A 10,620-nucleotide genomic window follows, 5' to 3' on the forward strand; every position below is an offset into this window, starting at 1 on the left:
TCAATTTCCTCCCTTAGTTTTCATCACATTTGAAATCTTTTTTTTTTTTTTTTTTTTTTCACATTTTTTAATTTTTTTTTTTTTTTTTTTGTCACATTTTGAAATCTAGTTATACTTTTTTTAGGGTGTAGAGTTTTAATAGGAACCACCAATCTTCTTTCACTTAAATTTATAGTGATTATTCAATGTTAATTTCAATAACTAATTATAGGATTACACATAGTTGATATTGGAACTCTAGCCTCCTCCATTCTATTTGGTCTTTTTTTTTTTTTGGGAGCTTTAATAAGTCAACTTAATTAAATTGCTCTTGTGGTGCAAAATCCTTAAAGGGGATTTTAACCTTACTTTTTGATTCATGTGTAAATAATGGTTCAAGTAAGATAAAATAAATCTCCATATTTTAATTATAGGATAAATATCTTTAATGAAAAAACAATCATATTAGTTGCAAAAAGAAAAGATTAATAAAGATATGTATGGCAAAATTATTATATAAACTTACCAAAATATATAAATAATCTCATTTTCATGGTGCTGCAAGAAAATATATTTTATATAAATGAAGATGCAGTGATATTTGTTTTTTTTTTCGGGATAAAACTCACAGTAGGGCCCTACACGTTAAATAAAATAAGAGATTACAAGTCCTTAGTGAATCAATGACCCTCTAAAAATACATCATTTGAAACAAAACCTACGAGCATTGATTCAAACTATTACAGTAGAAAAGCAAAGGAAGAAAAAACTAAATAAAATGAAAAAAAAAACATTAATAGAAACATGAAATAAAGGCCAACTTACATAAGATAGAGCCAAGGAGAGGTCCAACGAAATCAACCACGCAAGCTAGACAATCCAAGCAGTCAGTAGCAGCCCCATGAGAAGCAACAAGACGAGCATCAGAGAAGCCTGCAACAACAAGACAAAAGGAGCATAACATCAGGAAGAGAATTGATAACAAAAAACAGCACGAGAGGAAAAAGACACACTAGTAAGGCCCCCAACCTAACACCCCAGCCAACCCAAAACCAAGCACCAAATGACAACAACCACCAACCCAAACCTGCCTCCCAACCCCCAACACACAACCCCCCAACCGAACAACAACGACCAATAGGGAAACCAAATAGAGTCCACAACCAAAAATACACCAACCAAACAAAAAATGGACAAACCAATAAAAGAGCAAACAACAAAGAAAGGAACACGAACTACTTCCTTTTAGACTTCTTTTTACAACATTTGCCACCCCCTGGGCAAAAACTTTTTCAATGATGTGATTGACATTCATATTGAACATCGCATGAACTGCATCTTCAAGCCCATGGAAATCCTCCCCATCACCCCCACAAGTTGAGGAAAAGACTCCTCAAGCCAATCATTTTGATCCACACAAATACTCTTCGTATTAACCGCCAATTGTGCTTTCAAAACCACAACAGAAATAAGCGTAATCAGAACATCAATAAAAGGCCTATTCGATAAGATCGGTTCCAATGAATCCATGGGAGAGTCAACACAAGCAACAACCAAAGCAAAAGATTCCACCGCATCTCCATTCGCAATAGGAACATCGGAGAGCACACCATCCATAAGGCTCAAAACTTCATAACCCCCAAAAAGAACATCAACACCAACACAAACAAAAGAACTAGGTGAAGCAATAGGACTAGCTATAAGATTAACCACACAATTATTTGCACCCTCATTAACACCATCTTTGACATCACAAGAGGCAGCCATAGCCGGAACTTCCTCCCCAACATAACCAAGCTCAAAAGTTAATGGAGCACTGTTCACCAAAGCATGACCACCACATGACCACCAACGTAGGAGCAAACTCCCCCACTTCACAGTGGCATGAGAAATATCACCGTTAAGCACCCCATTAGTAACTGGTGAAGCAATCAGGGTAGGAATAGCTATATTATACAAAGAATCCAAAATAGCAACAACATTCCTATCAGAATTAGAATTAATATTAACAGGATTAGAAGCATTGACAACAACATTCAATGGGATAGAGGATAGATGTGGGCGGCATTCACCCTGTACATGCCCAATACTTTTACACATAGCACATAAGGGATGAAATTCCTCCATCACAACATGTTGAATGTATCCAAAATTTTCAGGACTGAACTAGACTTTATATAGATATTTTTTTGTAATGTCAAGCTCAACCAAAACACGTGCAATAGAGGGACGGGAGCCAATAGATGTTGCATTATCAACTTTTAACGGATGACCAAAAAGTGAACTGAGACCGTGAAGGATAGGGAGGAGAATAGGTGTGGCCGTGAGTTTGGGAAGGAAATCCAAATAGGAATAACCGGAGACTCCACACCAATGTCAATTAGAGGAGACCATTTGGTCAATTTCATATATTAGTTGTTAACAAGGTAAGATCTATGACAAAAAACTCTACTATAGTCCAGGACATTAACCAACTTAATCAAAATATGCGAAGGATCCAACAAAGTTTCTGAGAAAATGTCATTTAGCTTCAGATTGAAGAGAAACCTTTGAATAGATTCAAGAGAGGAGCATCGAGAAGGAAAAAAACCAACTAACGTATATTGAAGAGTAGACGCAAGCACAAGTATTTCCTCAACCGAAATCCACTGTGAACACGAAAAGAGGTAGGTTTTAGCTCAAGAAACCTCGCATCAAGGGAACTACCAAAGAGAGCATCGAGGAAGGAATGAGATTTGATCGATCCATCCAAAAAAACACGATTCACCATCATTCCGGCCGAGAAGGCCAGACATTGACGAATCAAAAGAAACGAGAAGCCAGAAAGCACCGCAAAAGGAGAAAAGGGAAATAAAAAACTTTCATGAGCTTTTGACCGGTGAAGAGAGCAGCGGCTAGCGCCGCCGAGAAGGCGCTAGGGAAAACCCTGGTAGAGCGAAAGTCGAAGCCCGTATGAGATGAGGTCATTAGTAATATTTGATTATTTTTTCATGCATATTACAATTTAAAGTTTTTTTTTTTTTTAAAAAAAAAAGGCATAGAGAGGTGCAATATTGACACTCGTGTGTGTGCACTGATGCATGTATGAATATAATGAAATGAATTGTCTTATATTGTCATGCATTCTGTATGTTCTTTGCTCTTCATCGAACAAATTGATTGTTTGTTAGCGGTGCATGAATTGTCTTATATTGTCATGCATTCTTTATGTTCTTTGCCCTTCAGGATGTTGCACCACAAGAGCAAATTTTATATGCTTTGTCTGTATATCCATGAGATTGTGTGTTCAAGTGCCTCTATTGTGAAGGGTGTATGAGTTTTCCTTTACAAACCTTAAAATTCTCCAAAAAAACAAAAAAAGTAAAGCACCTCTCTCTATATTTTTGAAGCTCACTCTTATTTCCATTTGCAGCCAGTGAGCTTGAGGACATAAGGGAGAGAGAGAGAGAGATGGTCCATACACAGGGGAATGTAAGGCAATCAAACATGAAGACTTGAAGAGCATGAAAAGGTTGGTGTTACTCTCTATCTACCACATTGTAACCTAAGACAGGCTCTTTCAACTACCTCCAGTCCTGTGCATCACTATCTACCCAACCTATTCAATATAACTTTCATCTTTCCAAAATCAGAATACATTACTTATAATTTAATCCACTTCCTTTATATTCCTTATGTGTTCTTAATCTCCATGTACAGAACTCAATGACACTGTTCTCTAGACCTTAAAAACAAAAAAAAAAAAGGTTCTGCTATTTAATTGTTTTAGTTCTGGTAGCTGCTAAAACAAGCTAATGCCATTAGTAATGGCAGATGACTCTGAATCCTTAGAAATCTTCAAGTTAAGCTGAGAAAAGCTTGCAAGTTTACAAAGGCTTGTCGGTTTTCAGCTTCTTACCAAGCTTTAGGTTTCGTTTGGGACAACTTTTTTGTTGCTTTCTAAAACGGCTTTCTAGTACAAAAATTTCTAATTCATGAAATGTTTGTACTAAAAAGCTGTTTTAGAAAGCAGCAAAAAAGCTGTTTCAAACGAAGCCTTAGTTATCAGTTCATGCTTAATTATGATATTTTCAATAATGGTGAAAGAATTAAGTCAAGGGATTCAAAAACCAGGCGAACAACTCTATGTGATTCATCCAATTGAGTGCTAAGTTACGTCGTCGCTGTAGATTATGGCTTAATTCGTTTGGAACGGCTTTCTTATTTCTTTTTAAAGCAGCTTTCTAGTTAAAAAATTAATTTTTTTTCTACTAAAAAACTGCTTTAAGAAGCAGTAAGAAAGCCGTCCCAAACGAAGCCTATATTATAATTTTAATTATAAAGAATTATAGCTTCAAAATTTCTGAACACACGTAAGATGATCACCCCCTATTTATAAAGAAAAAAAATTAAAAAAGTAAAAAAATAACAAAATAACTCTGACCCCAAATCCCTTCGGAGAGGAACTCCCCCAGCCACAACCATCTTACAATAAACATCGACCCACAATTAAATCTATATAGTTCTTTATAGGATAAAAATTAGGCTCAACAACTTAGCAGATTAATTTGTTAAACTTTTTAGCATATAACAAAATCACATTGCATATCAAATCATGCGGCATTATTCCCCAATCAATCCATTATTCTCAAATAGACCAAAAAAAAAAGACAGTTAATGCACCCTAAGAAAAAGTAACCCCAGTGACATTATAGCTGGAACCAAAGTAGCTCCAACCACTTACAACACTAATAAATTTATGACAAAACAATTACCTTTTAATTGCTCTTAATGTTGCTCCTGCATCAAGTCTTTTGGCTTCCAACACGTTTCCAATTTTCAGCTTCATCTCATCATCTTTCTACCAACTTCTTCACTATAAAGCCTTCATCAAAGACACAGAAATCTCAAGCTAGTAGAGTAGAAAAAAAGAATGGAATCAGTTATAAAACTGCAGAGTCTTAAGGAGAAGGAGAAGTGTGTTGCTAGTAACTTTCAGATGCCACTGCATTATCCCAGATATTCAAAGGCTGAGTATGAGAAGATGCAAGAGTGGAAACTCGACTGTCTTCTAACCGAGTATGGATTGCCGATCGCCGGAGATCTTGAGCAGAAAAGAAACTTTGCCATGGGTGCTTTTCTTTGGTCTCATTGAGAATGAGGAAGATCTCTCTCTTTATATTCGCCTTCTTTGCGTGTTTTAGAGCATAAAATATGATGCTTGTTCTCTTCTAATGTTGTGTTGTGTGGTGTGGTGAAGGATATGAGTTAAATGGAAAAGAATGTGAGGTTTTGTGGTGTCTTTGTGCTGGAGATTTAGAACTAGGAACATTTTAGTTATATTTGCTTTCAAACTTCAACTAGAATGAGTGAAAGTCTTAGAATTTGTTTGGTTTGATTTTCTTTTGATTAACTTTTGTGGTAAAAATTAATTTCTATTAGAAAAATGTTTAAAAAACACATCAACAATATGGAAAAGTAAGTTTCATTTTGTACAAAAATAAGTTTTTTAATCTGCTTCAAATTATTATTAAGGCACAATGAAGGTATGACAGAACTACAAATTTGAGGAACAATTGAGGTTTTTCTTATAAGAATTTTCACATTATTTTATATTAAAATTGCTCTGAATTTAAATGCCGCAACAACCGTTTTTTTTTGGAATGATGAGTGTTCTTACAGAGAGCTGAACATTTTAAGGAAAATTTTAACATAATTGCATTTAGATTCAAAGAGAATGTAGGAAATGAAGTGAAATTGAAGAAATATATGGCTTCATTTTGAATTTTTAAGCAGTGATTTTAGTGTTCAAACCTTTTTATTTTATTTTATACCATTAGAGGAAAAGGATAGCAACCAGATGACCATCATGGCTGCTGATTTGATTTAAATGTTGTTCAAATTCTAATCAATTTTGAATAGCTAGTCATTTCTGATTTGTATCAAATGTGAATTCAGTCAAACATAAATTGAATGAAATTGACAAAGATTGGATCAAATAAGCGTGCATATATATTGCATGTAGGCCCGTAAAAGTAGAGCTCGAGCCATAACCAACTCTAGCTCGGCTCGTCTACCTAAAGGCAAGCTCAATGTCACGGAGAAAACTTCCTTAAGTCTCTCGTGCGGCTTTAGCACTCCTCCCTAGTGCTGAGCAGCCTTAAACCCTACAAGGCTTGGCTAGAAAGAGAGAAATTGAATGAGAAAGCTTTATTATTACAAGGAAATTTATACGAGAGGAGAATTTGAGGGTGTGAAGAGATGGTTACAAATGAAGGTGGAGGGTCCTATATATAGCGCTCCTCTCATGCCTAATAACAATCTAGAACTCCCTCTAAAATACATGAGTATGGAGTTCTCTAGAATACTCCACATTATTCCCTATACTCTTACATAAATCTATAACATTCTAGAGAGTTCTAGAGCTCTTAGAATACTCTCTAAGCATCCGCACTATTCTATTACATTATAGAGTACTCTAGAATATTTTAGGAAACTCTATGTCTTTCTAGAACATTCTAGAACCTTCCAGAATCTTTCAAAACTTTCTAGCATATTCTAGAGTCTTCTAAATGGAATCTTATAGAACCCTCCAGAGTTTTCCAGAACCTTCAAATGTTGTGTGACCCCATCTCAGAATGATTCTAGAGTACTATTTGGCCTCCACAAATCAAGTCACGCCTAAGAGGTTTAGCCAAACCTCTAGCCCCATTGGGCGTGACATCAAGCTTTAGCTTTAGCTCGACCTCAAGTTGAGTACATATATTGAGATTTAACACTGCTCACCAAAATAATGGAGGCTCAAGCTTGACTCATGAACTCAAGGTCCACAAAATCTCAAAACTCTCATGAAAACAGCTTGTTGAAGATGGCATTGACAAAAATCAATCGGAGATGTGAGGAAGTTGTGACGAGAACTCACTGGAGAGAGCATTGATATAAGTAAGCATAATACAAGTTGTATGAGAGTATGAGACACCTAAGTAACATCTAGATGAAGTAGATTAAGCATTTTTTATATATTATAAATAGAAATGAAAATAAATGTCCATATGTGATAAGAGAATAATATAAAGAATTAAAATTATACTTTTAAAACTACAATAAAGCCAACAAAGATGGCAAAGATGCCACTATCAACTAATTAGAGTGCGACAAAATTGAGAATGTGATATGGGGCAAAATTATAAAGAATAGACTGAAAATGATTATGCGACAAAATTCAGAATGTGATATGGGGGCAAAATTCTAAATGATAGATTGAAAATGATTATGCAACAAAATTGAGAATGTCATCTGGGACAAAATTATAAAGAATAGATTGAAAATGATTATATTAAAGAAATAATTGGAGTGATTTCTATTGAAGATAAGACATTTAAAAATATTCTTGAATGATAAATCTAGTATTTTATACATCTCATCAAGTGAAACTTGTTCTCTCATATAAATTTATTATTTTGAACAAGAATATATGATTGATTATACTTTTTGTTAAAATATGAAAGATCATTGGCTTTAGGGCATCTCCAACCAAAAAACCTATTTTTCACTTCAAAATACAATAACATTCATATCAAACAATAATCCATCTCCAACCGAACTCTATTTCTAAAACTAAAAAAAGAATATTCTGTATATATTCTTTCTCATCTCTGTTTTGAATACTGCGAATGGGCAAATGACATTCTGAACATAATTGTGATAAAACACAAAAAATGAGTTCTCCTTTGCCATTTGGGTGGACTCTCCTCGGAGTTGCAAATAGGCGAATGTCATTTGGTTGGAGATGCTCTTAGTTCTAAATATTATAATTTAAAAACATACTAATCCAGAAATATCAGTGGTTGCTTCTCAATCAAGCTACTGAAAATTTGAGTTACAGCCTCATATTGTTTGAAAAGTTTGGCTGAATATTAATATGTTTATCACATCTGCACATGAAATATAATAATGATCTGCAAATCTAACGTAACTAAACAATAGTTTGTTTAGTAAAAAAGAGAAAAATAATGTTCATTAGGTTGTGAAAGCTCTTAACCATGTAATTCTTAGAAAAATGAAAGTTAAGGTCATTTTTGGGATTATTTTTTTAAATATATTTATTTAATATGTTTTAAATGTTTTCATTTTTATTTTTAAAAATAAATCAATTTATTTTTAAAAATACTTGAGTTTTGAATATTTTTAAAAATAATTATCATAACTGGCACTGTCATCATTGCCACCAGTGTCTCGACCACCGCCATTATTACCTTACTTACCACTGCTACTGCCCCACCGACGAATATCGCCGCCGCCACCACCACCACCACCACATAAACCAACTTATTTGATAATAAATGATTCCGAACTGCCGCTAAATATGTTAAAAAGAAATATTCAAATCAAATACGGTGTGCGCTTAATCGCTTACCGGGACAGCCAAAGGAGTTGATGACGGGGATTTCGACATTGTTGATGCTGCACGCATTGAGGGTGGTGGGAGCAACCAGAAGGGTCATTGTTTCCCGCGAATAAGGTGTTCGACAAAATGACTGAATTGGAGACTCTTGTCGCTTCTAGTGGACAGGAAAGCTTTTGGTCCTCCAACTCTCGAAGACCGAAGTGTTCCATCGTCTTTGCAAAAGGGTAGAATTGGAGTTTTAAATGAGAATAAATTAAAAAAAGTTCAAAATGAGACAAAATTTAAAAAGCATATAACTATATTCACTTATTGGATAATTTAATAATTTTTTTTTTACATATTATAAGAATATATCTTATTTTTACAAAAAAATTTGTTGATAAGAGATTCATAATTTCGTATATTATAAGGTAAGCACAACTCATCTCAACATGAATTAAATGTTTGTGTTGAATGAAATCTGATAATGTTGATTAATCGGGTTATATTGTTGACTCAAAAGTTAATTTCTTCGGTCGAGTAAATTCAAGTTAATACGTTGTGAATCTTCTTTATGGAAAAAAGAACAGCACTGAGGCGCTACAGGTACAATATTACAACATTGTGAATCACTTGAGTAGTTTTTCTCTTCATTTTTAAGAGTTGTGTTCAATTAAAGGGGTGTGTAACTTGTGAAAACTCTTATATTCGCATTTTGAGGAAGCAGACATGAGTGTGAAGTGAAGAGGACAGTGTTAGAGTGAAGATCTATACAATTTTTCTCAGATTTTTCCCCGTTAAATCTTAGTGTTCTTTCTTATTTGCTACACTTTCTTTTTCTTGTTTGTTTTATTCTTGGTTTGTTTCCAAATACTAAATGGATGATGGACTTTCTGTGGCTAATATTATTAATGGATTATCCATAAAATAATCATCATCAACATAAAATCAATCATCCATCTGTTAGTATTTTGGACAAAAAAATTTCATTATAAATATTGATTACTATTTCATAAATTTTTTTTGGTTTGATATTATACAATATTATAAGAGGTATGATAACCAATCTCAGCTCTAGCCCCTGGGTACTTATATGGATGATGGAAATATGAAGCAAGGGATTAAGGTTTATTAAAATTTGAAGCTTTTAAATTTAAGTTAGAAAAATGTGTCAAATGAACTCAGTTAAACATAAAGTTAGCAACATTTGAAAAAAAAAAATGCATTTATAATGACTATCATTTTCACCTTAGTATATATAGATACACATCATCAAAAATCATATTGATTGTGCATGAATATTGATGTATATTTTAATTGAAAACTTGTGAAATTAAATTCAGGATCATACAAATTCTGATTTAAGAAAATTTATGGCCTGACTGAACATCTTGAGGAGACAAATCCAAATATACCAAAGTGGTCTAATCCAAGTATGAATGAGCCTAGGTCAAGAACTTCAAGTATAATTAGAAACTTTAAGATAATAGTTGATGATCAAACAATTTTCAATTATCACATGCTTATAGTCGAAACCGAGTATCTTGAACAGGTGAATCCAATGATCTTAACATCACTTAATTATGATATCATTAAGACATTTGAATGGTAAATGAATGGTCAATCATTGAGGAATCAATATGAACAATTAGATAGCGTATTTTGAATTTTTGCTATATTTACGGGGAATGTCATTCTCAAAAATCTATAAATAAGCTCCCATTTTATACATGAAGGAGGAGCCTGAAGAGTGAATATTTTAAGATTCAAAATAGCTAAGAGGCACAAAATATCCTGAAGCTTAACTTAATCACCACATCTGACCGTCATAGTGGGATATGACCTAACCACTATTGTCAAACCACCACCCAACTGCCATTATCGAAGCATTGTTTGATTGCCACTGGCAGACATTGCTGCTCACTACAATCTGATCACTATTCAATGAGTATTTTCATACCACTTCCAAATTGCCAACTTCAAATAACAACCCAATTGCCATTGTTAAGCTACCGCTCAACCAGTGTCATCAAAACACCACATGAACACCACCATCAAAACACCGCCCATCTATTATCTCCAGATCAACACCCAACCGCCATCATTGCACCACAGTTGCTCAATTAAGATCCCCCGACCACCATTATCCAAATATGACCCTCTCACCGTTGTCACATATCTACATTAACGCATGTTGTTTTTGTCACCTACAATCAATAAAAAAGACAAAGCACATCATATCTCATAAGATCAATGCACACCATATATATATATAT

General features: G+C 34.0%; 1 long non-coding RNA gene across 1 annotated transcript; it reads right to left on the minus strand.

Annotated features, from left to right (window-relative positions):
• Positions 1 to 598: 598 nt before the first annotated feature.
• Positions 599 to 8,569, minus strand: LOC110104952. Its single transcript, XR_002304094.2, has 3 exons — positions 8,375 to 8,569; positions 4,734 to 4,843; positions 599 to 912 (listed from the first exon to the last, which is right to left on the minus strand). It is a non-coding gene; the product is annotated as an uncharacterized LOC110104952 (long non-coding RNA).
• Positions 8,570 to 10,620: the final 2,051 nt, after the last annotated feature.

The sequence above is a fragment of the Dendrobium catenatum genome, unplaced genomic scaffold (assembly GCF_001605985.2).
Source record: "Dendrobium catenatum unplaced genomic scaffold, ASM160598v2 fragScaff_scaffold_113, whole genome shotgun sequence".
Classification (NCBI taxonomy): domain Eukaryota; kingdom Viridiplantae; phylum Streptophyta; class Magnoliopsida; order Asparagales; family Orchidaceae; genus Dendrobium; species Dendrobium catenatum.